The sequence below is a fragment of the Schistocerca gregaria genome, chromosome 8 (genome assembly GCF_023897955.1).
Source record: "Schistocerca gregaria isolate iqSchGreg1 chromosome 8, iqSchGreg1.2, whole genome shotgun sequence".
Lineage (NCBI taxonomy): Eukaryota > Metazoa > Arthropoda > Insecta > Orthoptera > Acrididae > Schistocerca > Schistocerca gregaria.
The window spans coordinates 153,038,893-153,057,703 of NC_064927.1; the positions used below are offsets into that span (position 1 = coordinate 153,038,893).

An 18,811-nucleotide genomic window follows, 5' to 3' on the forward strand; every position below is an offset into this window, starting at 1 on the left:
ATAAGGATTCGTCATTATTCTCCACTCATACATCAGCAAATAATTTTCCGTAGCTGCAATCCAGGTTTCCTGTGCCTGTAGCTGTTCAGTTTTGTCGTAATCTCCCAGTTCTGTGGTTTGGATAACTATGCTCAGAAGATAATTTATTATGTAGTTATTCCTGAGTATAGAGGTCACCAGAGAGGTAAGTTCAGATGAAACGTTTAAAATAATAATTACTATCGTGTCTCTTGAACAAGCAAGTAATCTTCTTCTAGAAGATATATGTATAACAGGCTGTTACCAGGCCCTTATCATTACCGAGAACCAGGTTTCTTAAAGTTACGTCGTAGAAATTTTCCGCTTGTTGTGATAACCAGCTGGAAACATCGCCATTGTATTGCAACTCGGCCAAATGGAGTATCTTTACAAGTGCACTACTGACCGAATGAGTTTTCATCTAATCAGTTATATTGAAAGTAAATGTTCAACAGGCACAAAAGTAACATGGGCTGTACCCCGACAAGCGTAAGAAGATCTGTAATGTTTTCAGGACACATGAACGATTTATCGTAGAGTCAGCAGCCGTATCAGATCATTCGATGATTATGCCATCGATAGATTAGTATCGTCTTTGCAAGATCGTAAGAAAATGCAGAAAGACTTGGACAAAATTTCTACATGTTGTAACGATTGAAACTGTCTTTAAATGTTGATAAATGCAAGACAGTGACTATAACAAAGAATAAGAATCTCATAGTATCCTATTACAAGATTAGTGACGTTACACTGCTAATTAGATTTTAAATCTCTGAGAAGAAGGTGCCGTCAGCAACAGAAAAACTGAGAAACTCAAACATTCCTTGGAAAATGTTATACTGGATATATGACTTCATACAACAAAGACTATCTGCAACAAATATAAATAATATATTATATTCAAGAACAGAGTTTCTCAAGGTGCTGCTACTAGTTCGACATTATTTAATACTTCATCAATGACCTCTCGTCAAGCGTATCTACAACAGAAGTGGTAAATACGCCGCTGTATACAGATGATCAATGTGCCTGAATTTCATTACCAAACAACAAAAGGAGTCCACTATCAAATAAAATGAACCAAGTGAGAAATCGCCTAGGACAGTGGTCACGTAAAAAAGCTAATGGTAAAAACACTCAGGAAACCTACTATCAAATATTTTCTTTATCTCACTCTCACTCAAAAGTAGCTCTAAAAACTGAAGGCGAAGATAAACAGCACAAAGAGCACCTTAAATATTTAGGGATATATAGGGGTCAAAAATTAAACTGCCATCTCCACGAAAATAAAACTGCTAAGAAAGCAAAAAACAGATTCAGCATACCGAGGAGATTAGCTGGTGGTAAACGGGCATGTTGAAGGACAGTGATCAGAACGCCTATGAAACCTTCATAAGACCAGTTGTAACATACACTAGTGAATCACTTGTTACGGCCACTGTTTGAAACATCAAATTATAAGAAATTCAGAACCAGGCATTAAGAATTATAACCAGTGGAGTGAAATCAACGCCTTTATTAGCCGTGAGAATTCTAGCTGCATTAGAACCTATTACAACAATTATTCAATGGTTAGCACTGCTTCAGAATGAGAAACTGATTCGTCTACCCAATCACATTAAACTGCGAAAATACAAAGATTCAGGTCATAATAACAGTAGTTGAAAACACGAATTAGTTTAATCCAAAATGTAGAAAACATAAGTTCACAATATTAGCTACTGAAAGTTGAAACTTAAAAATTTATTTTTCTACTCTCTCCAGTTGTGCTTCCTCAGTTGTAATACCAGCTAGACATAATGGATAATCAAAGGAAAAAAAATGAAACAGATAAATTAACAATGACAGCTATAGCATTGGAAACAAGAAATTTGAGATATTTTGAAGTTCACCGGCTCTACACAAGTGGTTCATTAATGGAAAAAGAAGGAAACGTTGGTGTAGGAATACACATAAAAATTTTCTCTTTCCACCAAACTTGTGGATCACACCACTAAAATTTAGAGGATGAAGCTGAAACCATTAGAACTGCAGTAGGTCAGGTAAACAACTATTTACACCCATTCGCCAAAGCGGTTATATTTTGTGATTCCAGAGTAGCAATGTCTGCTGTTATGAGCATGCAAGATCTAGAAATCGATCCAGAAGTAATTAATCGTCTAAAACAAAAGAACAAGAAAATTGCAGCTCAGTGGATACCTTTTCACTGTGGCTTAAATGATAACGAAGAAGCATATTTGTTAGCCAAACAGGGCACAAAACTTAAACAGATTGGAAAAACTAATCTGTCGTATTTTGCAGTGATACGCATTATTAGCAACCCATTTAAAGAAGAATTAATGCGAACCAGTAATATTTCATGTGAGGGAAAGACCAGGAAAAACGACACGGATGACTTGGTAATGCTGATGTACCAAGAAGGGAACCAGTAGCAATATTCCGCTTCACTGCTGGACATTATTGTATGGTTATCCATCTGCAAGAGGTCTCCAGGATGTGTTCTTTGTCGCAAGATTGGTTCGATGATGAACAAGGAACATTCAAAAGAGTGTACGAAATTAAGTGACTGTAATTCAGACTTAACATTTCACTTGGAAGCAAGAAGATGGCAATAAGTCAAGTGTAAGAAGATAATAATAATAATAATACTAATACTAATAATAATAACAATAATAGATTAGTACCGAAAATATGGATTACGACACATCTTTTACATATTTAGAGGTAATACCAAGGGGCGATAGTGAATGTGACGAACAGGTAAAATGTGAAACAGAGATGGTGAAAGGGAGACTTAGATTTGTCGGAAAGCTTCTGTCGGAGAAAAGTACATCCTTAAAGGATACCACATACAGATTGGTGCCGCGAGAAATTCTATAATCTGCTCCATTGTGTAGATATTTAATCAAGTATGCATGACATCAGACACAGAAACCAGAAATGCGCTGCAAATCGGAGAACGTAAATCTGATCCTTTGGAAGAAAGAAGACAGAACTCAAAGTGCTTTGTGTCCATTATACTAGAACTGCTAGTACCAATATTAAACTTATGCAATTACAGTTTCCTGTGCTCTCTAAAACTCTTAGCAGGTTTAGGTCATTTCTCGCCCGACTCAAGAGTCGACCCCTCCTTTTGTTTTTAGACTATTCATTTAAGTATTTTTCTTCTGTGATCTGCTATCTCGGCACCTTTCTTTTCGATCGCTAATTACGTCGGAGTAATTCTGTCTGGCAACTATGAATCAATATGTTGCAGTTTAAGCTGCAGCCCGCTATAGAGAATTCACTGTTTCTTGTTTTACTGCTCCGTCATTATCTATAGCTCGTTAACGCTTGTTTCTCTTTAAAGAGTCAGCAAAAGGTTTACGACCGTTTTAAGAATGCTGTTGTTGGCATACTTTCGCAGATACTGGTTTCTTCATAACGCCTACCTCAGGGCGAGTTCTGAAATGCTGAGCTATCCGCAAACTGATGGATGGAAATAGGACTGACAGGTATCTCGGGCAACTGCGAACGAATGGAAAATGGAATGCGCAACTGCGTTTCCAAGAACGATGGAAGGCTAGAATTTAGAAACCATTTGTCACCGAAGTCATGAAATAAAAGGGGAAGAGAGAAATTAATGTAAGGTGCAGAAAGTCTAATTAAAGATAGCTGGATGGGGGCTGTACAAGCACGCGAATAAAATTCCAGTGACGTAACCGAAACACAGGGAACATGTATCGGTGAGTGAGGAAAGAATTCGCTTAGTCAGCGGACTAGTGTTTGAATGTTACGGGAAGATAATTATGTAATGGGCTCTGGGATCAAGAACGAAGACGACGAAAATGAAATACCGTGATAAAAAAATGACGAAATTCATCGAGGCGTTATTCTGTCAACTGTGCTGCTTTTTTTCACTCACTACAATTTGATTTGAGGATTGTTGAATTTAGTGACCGTTTTTGTTCAGTGGAAGTGCTTAGCCAACAAAATCTATGACAATGCGGCCTCGCGAAGATTAATTTTTTAATCGTTTTTACTAGTTATTTTACTTTTTTATACGTAGATACTTGTTTTAGTACGCGTAATAGTTATAGTACTGAATGTTTAACTGTGCGAATTTATGTAATTGTGGGAAACTATGTGTAGTTGTATATACGATTGGGCGTATCTGTATGCGTAATTTTGTTGACACACTTTAAGAGGTAGGACATCCGAATTCTTAATTCTGTTTAGAATAACTTTTGGGTACTTAGAATTTGTTTTTGTGCCAGTGTCTAATATCTGTCCATAAGAGAAAGAAAAACACCAACCGCTTATCGGTACAAAATTTACAAGAGTCCTTTTATTTGCGTTGAGTAATGTGCTTCAACAGCACTTCAAACTTGGTAAATTACTTAGCACTAGCATCTCTTAACATCTATACTGTCATAGGTAATAAATGTGCATGCTGCCATGGATTAGTCAGTGAGAATGTGTTCCATGTGTACTATGAACTCTGGTTTCACTTGACGAATTAGTGAAGTAGAAAAGGGAGAATATAATGTGGCTCTTCGATGGGCGTGTGGTATTCGCAACAGAGAGAAAAATCACTGAGAAGGAGGCTAGAAATTGTACACATCAGGCAGAACTTGAGGCTGCGAAATTATAATTATGGCAGTTACGGGAGGAAAAAGGAATTGGGATGTGGGAGAAGGCTACTGGAAATGGGGGAATAATTTAACCTGGTACCTGAGAAAGCAGGTGAAGAACCTCATACAGCAGTAGATAGAAACATGGTGCGACAGACTGGTACGAAATAGATTTCAGCTATTTCGGAAATAAAATCAGAGAAAAAAATTTTGATCGCTATTAGCAGTCATGGGAGGAACGTAGGTCAACAGTTCCAGAAGCTATGATCACTATTCTGGGTCATACTCGTTGTCGAACCAAGTGTGAACTTTGGTCGTGTCACAGAGGGTATTAAAGCATCAATTAGAGATTTGAAAGAAAAAAATCTGGCAGACGTGGATTCAGGATTCAGATTTCGACTCCCCTTCCTATCACCCTCCTGTAACTATCACTTTTCATGTGCAACAGATGCTTATGATTTTAGTAATAATAACAAAATCCTGAAGAAATTAATGCAATAATTTCTTTAGATTATTGTTTATTCCATTGTTGAACATTATTTCCACGAAACTGTTCTTCAGAGAAATGCATATTTCGAAACGCATTCGCCCAGAAATTTCAAACTAACATGCATAATGAAATTGATACAAGAATCATAATGCCAAAAAGTTCTCACAGCCTTGGCACCTCATAATTTAGACGATACTGTTGTATAATCGAAGTATGCATTTAACTTCATCATAAATACTTAGCAGGACTTAGAAGTACAATGAAAGAGTGGAATGTGATGGGTAATGCTGTTTCTTTCAAACACTTCCTCCTACATCCGTGAAAGAAAGTTTTTTACTCATTTCTTAGTGGAGGGCCTTTCCTTTTCTGTCCAGTTTTTCTCATCATCCTGTGGTTTACCAATTCTGATTATGAATTCATGTACCGTGTCGGATTTGTTCTTGGAAAGAAGTTTCATCAACTTGAGGATGAGCGCTTTTATGTTGCAAGATTGCATTGGTCTTGCGGTATGATTTGAAAGTCTACAGGCTACTATGAGCTTACACCCTGATGACAATCACTTGGATTAGTAAGCTTTCCACTTGACTACCTGGCCTGTGTATCTGCTACATTGATTTTGCCCTTTACCAGTGGTTGTTGTTAGCCTGCGGCAGAGGTTACAACTTTTATCAGAATTTAAAGAAATTTGAATGTTGAATGTTAATGAAATGGTGGTCCTATCATTATTGCTGTCAATTATTGATGGGTAATCAATATAACAACATGGAAGTAGTCTTTTATAAAAAAAATTATGGCAAAAGTTATTGATCATAAAATAGGACAAACAACACAAGGTATGAAAGATGACAACCAAATCATGAACTGTTGGCAACACAAATAGACGCAACCAATATTTAAACATTTAAACACTCCACCGGATGGCGTTTGGTGGGCAAAGACTAAGGGGGGGGGGGGATTGTTTGGGGGAGGAGACCAGACAGCGAGGTCATCGGTCTCATCGGATTAGAGATGGACGGGGAAGGAATTTGGCCGTGCCCTTTCAAAGGAACCATCCTGGCATTTCCCTGCAGCGATTTAGGGAAATCACGGAAAACCTAAATCAGGATGGCCGGACGTGGGATTGAACCGTCGTCCTCCCGAATGCGAGTCCAGTGTGCTTTTTTTTAAATTTTAATTTTGTTCTCTTTAGCTCGTTGCATCTGCTCGGGGCGGACGTCGTAAGACATCCATTTAAGTTTGTTGTTGATCTGTTAACTCATTTTTTAAATTACATGTGTGCTAGCCACTGCGCCACCCCGCTCGGTGCATAGGTGCAAAGACTAAGGTATGTCTGATTAAACTATTTACTGTAACTCAAAACACGGATGACACAATTTGAAATTATCTAATGCTCAATAGACTTTGATGGATGTATTCTATACAGAAGTTATACTACGTTTGGTGCAGCTGAGAACAAGTGCCGAGCCGGCCGCGGTAGCCAAGCGGTTCTAGGGGCTACAGTCCGTACCGCGCGACTGCTACGGTCGCAGGTTCGAATCCTGCCTCGGGCATGGATGTATGTGATGTCCTTAGCTTAGTTAGGTTTAAGTAGTTCTAAGTTCTAGGGGACTGATGACCTCAGATGTTAAGTCCCATAGTGCTCAGAGCCATTTGAACCATTTGAACAAGTGGCGAGACTGTCATTCTGTTTCCACTAACAAGCCGGAGCAGCAATGCTATATCCCTTCCTCGATATTCAACGCTGTCTTAGGTGACGGTTGTGGTGCAGGCGTCTGCAGAGTTGCGATGTGTGACGCTTGTAATTCGTATTCGCAGGCATGAAGTACGCAAAGTCCTAGGCTGGCGATCTGTTAAATGGATCGCAATTAAACTCTGATGGAGCCCAGAAATCTCGGCAGGTTACAGCTTGTGACACTCCCACTCGCTGGCCATACCAAGGACCAATTTTACTCACTTATATGGCAGTGCTCACAAGAAGATCAAACGTCTAGGCACCAGACCTGATACGAATAAGATTGGCCTTAGTTCAGTTAGTTGTCTGAGATGTGTGAGACCTATACTTTGGTACGACTAAGGCTTCACGACAGGCTCCCCAGTCAAGACCAATGCCAGTGCAAAGCCATGATTAGGATGAGAGTCCCAAGTGCAACCCACTCACAACAAGAGTCAAGACCAGAATCATCTCCAGACCAGAGTGTGTATCAGGAGACCAAGTTTATTTGCTCCTCCCTTCCCATCAAACCTTGGTAAACTCCCCAACAGCATTGACGCAGTTTCTCCCCCACAAGGGTTTTGTGCCAATCACAAGACTCCACGAGCTCCATGTCTCCCCTCTAACTCGTCTGCTCTACACACTGGCCAATCCTAATCCAAATTAATAACAATCTCTTTTCTGGACAACCAACCAATCCCTGATTTGTAAATTTTCACTCAGGGAGGAGAAGACTTTACGCTCCTGACTTGTTTTTTCGTACAGCCACTTTAGGCAGCATGTTCTGAGTTTCCATTTGGGTCTAAAGTGAACAACACATCTATTTATCATCGAGATCACTACCTGGATGGGTCTAACGTTACAACAAGTCGCACAAGGGGTCTCAGATAAACTAAAAGAAACGCTTTTGTGTCCCAATATACACCATTTATGAGGTGCAATAAATGTTGCTTTTCATTCCAAAATTCTTTTGAAGGCCTGAGGTTTCCCAAAAAACTTGGTAGGCAGAGGGACGACAACACCTGATGTCTCCCTCAATAGCGTCTGGTCCATGGTGAACTTGGAAACTCATGAATTTTTATGGCTGCCATCCCTGTTCACAAGGTGTGTTTACAGCACTGTCGAAACGTCTTTGTCAAATGACCGCCTTCTTTCTTGCATCCCTTCCCCTACCGTGGCTAGAAGCGCCTAACAGGTAGATCCAGGTGGACAGTTTCTCCATCTCTTTGGCTGAAAGCGTTGTTTGCACACCCTTGCAAAAATTTCCTGGGACCATTCTTTCCCCAGTAAGTGCTCTGAGATGTTCCTTTCCCTAACAGCTGCATACGATTTCCAATCCCAAAACGTCCACTGCAAGTTTTACAGTTAAATGAGCAAACTGTTTGCTTGTTCTCAACACCAGAAAATATTATTCCAAGTAGAGCTACAATAAAAATCCCACATGCATTAACAATCTATGTGCTCCCATCCGTGGCCGCTCATGTGGATAACTTCTTGCTATCTCACAAAAATGATGTGTGTGATGTAAATTCCTCATGTGCACTGTCTCATTTCAAAATGCCATAGTGTGGCATTGAATAGAGCAAATCATCAAGTAGTGTTGAGGTCTCGCAATGATAACATGTGTTGGGGGCGACTTTGCCCATCAAGAACACACTCGAGAAAAAATCATCCTAACTCGACCCCATTCAGGACAGGGGTCACTCACTCACACAAAGTGTGAAGAAGTAAAGATGAAAATTGCTGAATGTGGTGTGGTTCATGTTGACCCCAGGGTCGTTGCTACACCACATCTTTCGGATAAACAATTACTAAGTGGTTAGAACGGTCTTGCAGCAGTATATTTACTTAATCATACAATATCTGAGGTTAGAGATCACTAATATCCCTAATCAAATTACAGTTCTGTGGATTTCGAACCGTTCTCTGCCTCTTTGTGCAGTCATTCGCCATGTTTCGAGATGATCCATAATACATAATCGGACAATAATTATAATTTAAGAAACACATTCTCAAAAGATAAATAAACAAGTAACGTAGGTCATCTGTTGCGCTTATTTCCTAGGGCAGTGTAATATTGTTTCTACTACCTACGGGCCGGCCGGAGTGGCCGAGCGGTTCTAGGCGCTACAGTCTGGAAACGCGCGACCGATACGGTCGCAGGTTACAATCCTGCCTCGGGCATCGATGTGTGTGATCTCCTTAGGTTAATTAGGTTTACGTAGTTCTAAGTTCTAGAGGACTGATGACCTCTTAAGTTAAGTACCATATTGCTCAGAGCCATATGAACCACCTACTCCCTACGAGATACTGGCACATCACACTTTTCAAGTAGAGTGTACATAAATGCTTGACAAATTAAGCTATCTTCACTAGAGCAGTTTTATCAGTTAAATCAGTTTCACAAGAAAATATACATAATAGCATGAGAATCATTCCCTCCACAAGGCTCGCTGGGGAGACTTGTTTTCATTTTCAAAGTCAAACAGATAGAACATGGCACTAAATACACACAAATGATCTCTGGACTGTCTGGAGCATCAAGTTGTAGTGAGGTTGCGCCAGAGTGAGGGTCGCCCTTTACTCAGCACTTGATGCAGGAGCAGCAGCGGATGGTTCTGGTCCCTCATCTGGACCATGACAGCATCAGTAAGGCAGCTGGGCTGTTGGAATCATCTCGACCTGTCGGCAATTGGCAGTCGAGCGTGATGCCAAGTGTGATGGACATGGCATTTGATGGGAGGGAATGAGTCTCCAGTGTTAATGCATGGAGCCCAACACCTCCATAGAAACATCTCAGTCAATGTCTTGTATCTCAATCTGGTAGCTGAAAGAGTACAATCTTCTTGTGGATTATGTGATGAGAGAGCGTTGCATTTGGTACGCAACCCATTTCCTAGTGACGATTTCCTATCTCCCAGTCTGCCAGTGAGTAGCATGTGATGTCTCCACTATCGCCAATGCCGATCTGCGTTGTACTGCATGACTGTAGGAGCAAATCGTTCAAGTCATGGCCACCTGATTCTGCACGCTGTCTGTAGACGGTCTACCTGGGAGATTCCTCCAGTCCTTGTTGTGCCCCCCCCCCCCCCCCCCCCCGGCTCGTCTGCAGGTCCTTCAAGGGCGTGGCGTGACGTCAGCGATGAGCCTCCAGCCCAGTGGTCCCATTCACAATCGCTGCGTAGGTGGTTGCTGTCCTTTACTCAGCACCACGCCGTCTGCCAGGTTGTTGAGGAAATGACGTGACATCAACGGTGGGCCGTCCTTGTCCTGCGGTCCGCTGGTTTATGGCAGACATAGCACGAGGCACAGCCGGCCACCGTGGACGAGCGGTTCTAGGCGCTTCAGTCTGCGGTCGCAAGTTCGAATCCTGCCTCGGTCATGGATGTGTGTGATATCCGTAGGTTAGTTAGGTTTACGTAGTTCTAAGTTCTAGGGGACTGATGACCTCAGATGTTAAGCAACACTAAGTGTTGCCAGGTGCAATCTGACATTTCCATTGGAAAGTTAGACATTTTTTATCATAAATGTACTCAGAACTTTTTGACTTACGACAATTTTTTTTCTTTTACAGGGACTTGAAGAAATCAATTTGACACAAAAATGGAATTAACTCGTGAACATTTTCGTGCGATCATTTTTCACAACTTTCGACGTGGATTATCACGACAAGAGTGCATCGATGAACTTAAATCTTTGTATGGCGACGAAGCACCATCCTATAGCACTGTGAAAAACTGGTACAACGAATTCAATCGTGGCCGACGCTCGCTCAAAGACGAATTCCGTGAAGGTCGTCGAAAAACAGCCGTTGTGCCAGAAAACATCGATGCCGTACGTGAACTGATAATGTGACATACCGTGAGATAGAGGCATGCCTAGGCATTTCTCCCACCAGCATACATTCGATATTGCATGAACACCTGGCCGTAAAAAAGGTTTGTTCTCGTTGGATCCCGCACAATTTGACAATCGCTCAAAAGAAAGCTCGTGTGGATTGGTGTAAAGAAATGCTGAAAAAATACAATCGCGGTGCTTCAAAAGACGTTCATAAGATCGTCACAGGTGACGAATCATGGATCTATGCGTATGAGCCCGAAACAAAACAGCAATCGACCGTGTGGGTCTTCCAAGACGAGCCAAATCCAACGAAAGTTGTTCGTGGAAGAAGCACTTCGAAGCAAATGGTCGCCTGTTTCTTCGGCAAAACTGGTCATGTGGCGACTGTTTCGCTTGAGCAACGTAGGACGGTCAATTCTGAGTGGTACACCACCATTTGTTTGCCTGAAGTCTTCGGAGAAATTCGAAAAATGAACAAGAGAAGACGAATCATTGTGCACCATGACAATGCGAGCTGTCACACATCGGCTCAAACCAGCGCCTTTTTGACCGGCCAAACCGTCGAAGTGATGGGTCATCCGCCGTACAGCCCTGACTTGGCACCCAATGAGTTCTTTTTATTTCCACACATCAAGAAAAAAATGCGTGGTCAACGATTTTCGTCGCCAGAAGATGCTGTTGCAGCATTCAAAAACCATGTTTTTGAGGTGTCTCAATCGGAGTGGAAAAAGTGCTTCGAAAATTGGTTTGTATAAATCTTGATGGAGAATATTTTGAAAAACAATAAACCATTTTCGTTGATAAATATTCGTATTTTCATTATTAGGCCAGAAATATATATAGCAGCCCTCGTACCAGAAATGTTTTACTGTAACGGTGTAATCATGAATATAGCTGCCTATCCTTACCCTGAGGTCGGTTATCTGGTCTCTCAAGAGATTTGTTGTTGGCAACATGCGCACGTCTGAAAGGAGGAACGGCGTCCGGACAGCGAACACGAGACAGATCTCTCCGTGGGGAACACGTCCTTGTTGATCATTCCACAAAGCATACATACATACATACATACATGCATGACGAGTTACGCAAGAACTTAAGACAGACAGTGACAAACCTCTGTTTTCTTTCTTTTTTTCAGTTCGCGTTGGAGGCCTTTTCTTACACGCACTCATGGCATTCTCAGCACGAATTCCAGAGGACCATTCAAATGTCACAGTACATTAAATAGAATTTCTTTTCAATTTCAAGCCATTCTGATCTACCATTCTCGTAGTATTTCCTCACATCATTGCACACGACAGTATACATTACACTAGAGGGCGGATGTTGAATAGAAACAGATGTAACCTTAGGCATTCCTGAAGGAACCGTTCAAATCATTCAAATGGCTCTGAGCACTATGGCACTTAACATCTGAGGTCATCAGTCCCCTAGAACTTAGAACAACTTAAACCTAACTAACCTAAGGACATCACACACGTCTATGCAGGATTCGAACCTACGACCGTAGCGGTCACGCGGTTCCAGACTGTAGCACCTAGAACCGCTCGGTCACAGAAGTCGGCGAAGGAACCGTAGCAGGACTTCATTTTAGCTGGTTTTCAGCACGTCGTCCTCATTTTATTGAGAGGCAGATTACTAAGGACCTGCTAAAACTTAAGTAAAATCTCCAAAAACACCTACACATATTCCATGAGGGTACAAAAATAAATTTTACAACGTTAGATGATGGGCATGCATCCCGATACCGGTAAATTTCGGTGGCTGATGAATGATTGCGTAACGCTGTATCGGAACCACACAGTTGGCGAGGATAGTAAACAGAGGACATTTCGATAGCAGGGCATAAATTCTTTGCGAATTTCGTTCCGTATAATGAGTTGGACAGTAACTGTGGTTCGCCCACAGATATCACCATTTGAGAGAGGACGTGTACTTGGGCTCAAATAAGCCGGTTGCAGTAATCGGCGATTCGACATTTAAATAGGAGCGATGCCAGTATTCGACAATGTTGGCTGGGATGGCTGCAGCACAGCCGACGACAGAGTCAAGAAGGAAGCGTTCAACCTAGAGAGCAGACAGAAATTGAAGACAGAGCAATTTTCAGAGGCATGCGGATCCCCGGAGTCATAATTGTCATCGATCCGACTTGCAACTTCAGTGACCGCAAGGACCGTTAATCGACAGCTCACAGGAAGGGGGCTAACCTCACGGAGCCTCTTCCGTCGGCTACCATTGACCTCCGTACTTCAACAAGCCTCTCTAGAGTAGTGTCGGCCACATTAAGCCCGGAATCTCATTGACTGGATTAAAATTGTCTTCAGTGATGAATCTTGTTTCGAACTGAGCCCGATCCCAGCGAAGACGTGTCTGCCGACGCCCCAGGCAGCAGTGGGATGCCAAAATGAATGTTGTCCGCCTAACGGTCCGACAACGGGAGTGAAGGTCTGAAGCGTCACTTCATTTCATAGCAGGACTCGTTTGGTTGTCATCGGTGGCACCCCTACAGCACAGCAGTACGTCGTCGATATTGTACGCCCGGTCTTATTGCCGTACTAAAGTTAGTGGACACTAATTCATAAATTCGTTTGTTGGTTCCCTTGAAAAGTTTTCTTCTTGGCGATTACCACCTTCCCCTTGCAAATGCCTCAATTGGTTCCCTCTGCAAATACCTCCCGGTGCTTTACTGGATGATATTGTACCAGAATTCACTCCAAGTTCATAGCAGCATTGTTAGTTTTCTTCACTTGTCTAAGAGTCCTAGTTACAATGTCCATTTGTAGCATCATATTTAAAATGGTTCCAATTCCTTGTCTGCCAGTTTTCGCACTTTTTTTCAGAGTTTTGTAGACAACTCACTTCTAAACTGACTCCCAAATTAAACCAATGATACAGACAAATGAAGTTATTAATCACAGAAACTGCAGCCTTATGTAATTTGCATTTCAATCCTTCGTTGCTCTAAAGGAATGGTTTCCACTATAAAAACCGTAAGCAGAACCAAATAGTAATTTAAGCTTCCGAAATTTACGGCCCAAAAAGTTGTACCACACCTAGCAACAAGAGCATATCGAAAAAACGTTAATATGGTATCATACCTGGAAACATTCTTAACACATTTATCACACACATACAACAAACATATAGTCTGTTACAGGCTACTGATGGTGCTTCCTAAATAAAAGGATCCGTAATGCGTTTGGAATAAACACAGACCTCCTTTGATATTTTAACTGCTTAGGCGGACAGTATCTCCAAGAAAATACAAGATCCAACTAAGGAACGACAGAAAGAATAAAAAAATAGATTTTTTTTACTGACTGTTCAATAATTCTGTCGTTCACAAACTTCAAAAGTGTTGGTCACGACGTGGTCGATGACTTTTTCGGTTAGCACGTCTCCCGTTTGAAACGGGATGTATTCGGGTTGCACTCGTGTCGCTCTTTTGTACAGGGCTTTACTGCGCAGTCAGAAAAGCACGTGTGAGCGTGCATTGCAGTCTGTACGTTCATGCTTCTCACGTGTGAAGCCTGACTCCGTACTTCAGTGTCACGTACTTGAGCCGCACGCAAACAAATCCGTGTGCTCAGTACTACCTGTTTAAGAAGAATCCTTTCTAAAAAAGTGGAGCTAGAAACAAGAGCTGCAAACTTTCAGTAATGTCAAATATTTTTCTTTGTTCATTTTATTTTTTCTCTCGTAAGAGAACTGTAATGTCATCATGTAATAGTGCAGTATACCATAATGTTGCATGAAAACGGATTAAATACAGTGCACGATAATAGTAATAATAATATGTTACAGTTTTCAAATTGCTGATGTTAGAACTGGTTCAAATGGCTGTGAGCAGTATGGGACTTAACATCTGAGGTCATCAGTCCCCTAGAACTTTAGAACTACTTAAAGCTGACTAACGCAAGGACATCACACACATCCATGCCCGAGGCAGGATTCGAACCTGCGACCGTAGCGGACTGAAGGGCCTAGAACCGCTCGGCTACAACGGCCGGCGTTAGAACTGGATTGTGGACTGTGAAGCACACGGCATTCTGACATTTATCTGATGTGTAATGAGTAAACCATGGAAATTGATGGATCAGCTGATAATCCTTAGCTCTCATTACAACAACAATCTCAAACGCAAATCATTTCATCAAGAGTCACAGTTAAACGGTCATAACATGTTGTACGACGATAAATTTGCTAACCAAGATTCGTTACCCGCACTGGAACACTTCAGTTCAAAGACTACAATCGTCACGAAAGTAAGACGTTAGCTGACTGAAAATTTTTAAGCTTTGTAGGAGCCTTGAAAATGAAAGGAATTAAGAAATTCTAGAAGCTGAAGTAAGTCTTGAGGTATAGTCTCTAGAGAGAGTAAGTTGTATGTCTCCCCTTTTACAGTCCCTCGGCAAAAGAGCGGGTGTTAACGAGTTAGTAGTAACAAATAGTGGTGTCTGTTATTATACAGGTCTTTGTTTTTAAATCAGCGTGACGCCAAACCCCTCCATCGTTCAGAATGGGGCAGGTTGGCGACATACACTCTCCTCTTCTATGGTCTTCTCAGCCACTTTAAGCTAAATAGTCAAATTACCAATGGAAAAGAGCGTGGAAGCAAAAGAACTGCTTGTTCCCCCATAATCCAGAAGTACTTACTGTGGCTTGTGGACGGTAGTTTGGTTCCTTAGACTAGAAGGTTTATTATGATAGGTCAGGACACAACACGAGAAGCACATCCAAAGGCAGAAGTGGCTGACAAATACGAGTAATGTGAGTCAGCAGACGAAGCAATTGGAAACAGAACGGTCGATTCCCCAGCACTTTCAAAAACCGCTTAACTGACCAGACGTCACCAGTTAACAAAATTAATAGATCGGTAACTGGAAGATATTATCAGTCCGTTAGCTACATACATGCATGGTAAATTTTATGAGGAGTAACGTGTCAAAACGTTTTATAGCTGCGTTTTTCATTACTTCGAGGATCATATTTTCTTCAATTACTGTACATCTGCACCTACATCTACATGACTACTGTGCAATTCACAGTTAAGTGCCTGACAGAGAGTTCGGCTCACCATCTTTAAACTATTTTTCTGCCGTTCCACTCTCGAACAGCGCCCGGAAAAACTAACACTTGAATCTTTCCGTGAGGGCTCTGATTTTTCTTATTTTAAAATGCTGATCGTCTGTCCCTACGTAGGTAAGCGCAGGAGAAAGCGGAGGAGAAATATGATATGCGGTTCCCACACCACGCAGCAGTACTGCACAAAAGGGCGGACAAGCTTAGTGTAAGCAATATCTTTAGTAGATCTATTGCATTTTCTAAGTGTTCTGCCAATAAAACGCTGTCATTGGTTCGCTTTTCTCACAACGTTCGCCATGTAATCGTTCCAGTTTAAGTTATTCGTAATTTGAATCCGTAAGTATTTAGCTGAATTCGCAGCCTTCACATTTGTGTGATATATCGCGTAACCGAAATTTAGCGGATTCCTTTTAGTACTCGTGTTGATGACGTCGCACTTTCCATTACTTAGAGTGAACTGTCACTTTTAGCATCATACAAATATCTTGTTTAAATCACAATGTAATTGGTTTTGATCATCTAATGAGTTTTCAAAATGGTAAATGACAGCATCATTTGCAAACAATCTAATCATCTGCAAACAATCTAAGAGGGCTGCTCATATTGTCTCCTAAATCGTTTATATAAATCAGGAACAGCAGAGGGCCTATAACAGTTCCTTGAGAAACGGCAGATATTACTCCCGTTTTATTCGATCACTTTCCGTCACTTTCTACGAACTATTATGACCTTTCTGACAAGAAGTCACAAATCCAGTCGCACAACTGAGATGATACTCCAAAGGTGCGCAATTTGATTGGAAGTCGCTTGTGAGGAACTGTGTCAAAAGTCTTCTAGAAATCTAAAAATATAGAATCAATTTGACATCTCCTACCGATATCAGTTATTACTTCGTGAGAAAATATAGCTAGTTGTCTTTCACAGGAACTATATTATGTGAATTCGTGTTGGCTGTTTGTCAACAAATAGTTTTCTTCGAGATACTTGATAATGTTAGAACATAGTATGTCTCCGAAAATCCCACTGTATTTGTAAAGCTCTCTATCACTCACAAACTGCAACAGATAGTTTAAAATAAATTTCATCTGTCAATAAATATACTTTTCGTCCTCTACCTCAAAGGCAGGGATTTTGCAACTAAAAACCAGATGAGTTTTTAGGGGACAGCGGTAATCTCAATTAGGAATATTTGGTAGGGCATTGCTATATCCAGAATTTCCCTTACAATCAAGGGAGCTCAAAAAAGCCGACGTCAGGATCTAGGAATGGAAAATATTTTTATTTTAACTCTGGGAGAAATGTACCAGAGAAACATATGAACGCCTAATGTATGTGTAGACATGTTCTTTAATTTTCACACTGAGCAATGCCGGCGATTCAACATGTACAGTGTACCTATACCGTCGCATTATTACACTTTGGAACGAAGTTTAGTATTTGGCTGTGGTTAATAGGAGGACTATGAAACTTCCTGGCAGATTAAAACTGTGTGCCCGACCGAGACTCGAACTCGGGACCTTTGCCTTTCGCGGGCAAGTGCTCTACCAACTGACCTACTGAAGCACGACCCACGCCCGGTACTCACAGCTTTACTTCTGCCAGTATCTCGTCTCCTACCTTCCAAACTTTACAGAAGCTCTCCTGCGAACCTTGCAGAACTAGCACTCCTGAAAGAAAGGATATAGCGGAGACATGGCTTAGCCAGAGCTTGGGTGATGTTTCCAGAATGAAATTTTCACTCTGCAGCGGAGTGTGCGCTGATATAAAGCTGTGAGTACCGCGCGTGAGCCGTGCTTCGGTAGCTCAGTTGGTAGAGCACTTGTCCGCAAAAGGCAAAGGTCCCGAGTTCGAGTCTCGGTCGGGCATACAGTTTTAATCTGCCAGTAAGTTTCATATCAGCGCACACTCCGCTGCAGAGTGAAAATTTCATTCTGAATAGGAGGACTATTCGGAAAATATGTTCCAGTCGATCGCGAAATGGAAATTAGAGTCAAAAAGCGATGAAGTTTTGCATAGATGTGTTGGGCAATGTCTCTAGCACTTCCATCGATCGCGACACGTCGGTCTTTTCAGCTCTGAGCACACAGTGAGCACATAAAAGTGCCTAGAAAACAGTGTCTCCCACCAAGAGCGAGGGCGTGGTGAGAAATGTCGCCTGAAGCTATGTAGTCCACACATAATGTCATATGTTTCCTTCTTCAATACATTTTTCAGCCGCATTCTGTAGGGACAATGAAGATGATCCTGAAGCGTTTTCGGGGGAAAGTGTTTGATCACCAACAGTACAGGATGTTACTGGCTCCCTCTGACTTTCATCTCCGGTCACATGTACCGATGGCTATGAAGAAAACATTTTGATGCAGACAACGAGCTACAGACTAGCCTAGAAATTGGCGGAAAGCACAGGCGGCTGCCTTCTATGACGAAGATATTGGAAAGTTGGCACAACGCAACGGCAAATACTAAGCCGGAGGGGTGACTATGTAGGTAAGTAGCTGTAAGTTGTAGCTAAATATTGAATATAAAACATTTTTGATTTTCACAGTGATTTCCGATTTGCAGCCGATCGGAACTTACTTTCCGAATGCCTCCTGTACTCTCGCTTCTTAAACATATTCCCGTGAGATTTACGTGTGTGAAACCGACACTTATTCCAATTACATTGTTCTGTGCAATAGATGTTTTTGTTAAAGTGAGCCGTTAACATACCCCAAAGGACACCGGGGAAGGAAAATATGAAAAAAACACGCTAACTTACTAATTTCTACATCTACAAAAGTCTCACCTATTCTCGATGCAAAAGTATCTGAAAAGTATTTGAGCACACCTCTACGCCGTGTTTCGAACACAGGTTTTCACCAATTTATACACTCAACAAATTAAAACTTTCTACCATATTTATTACATTTTGTTCGTTCCCTACGTCAACAAGAGCTAGAGTATTTTGGAGAGCAGACAACTGGATATACTGCATTTCTTAGAAGTTCAAAGGTAGTTTGCGCTGAGACATTTAATTACTTTAGAAGAAATATCATTTACTACATTTCTTGTCTG

General features: G+C 41.4%; 1 non-coding gene across 1 annotated transcript; it reads left to right on the forward strand.

Annotated features, from left to right (window-relative positions):
• The first annotated feature begins 17,548 nt into the window (after positions 1-17,548).
• Positions 17,549-17,623, forward strand: Trnal-caa (transfer RNA leucine (anticodon CAA)). Its single transcript has one exon. It is a non-coding gene; the product is annotated as a tRNA-Leu (tRNA).
• The last annotated feature ends 1,188 nt before the right edge of the window (positions 17,624-18,811 follow it).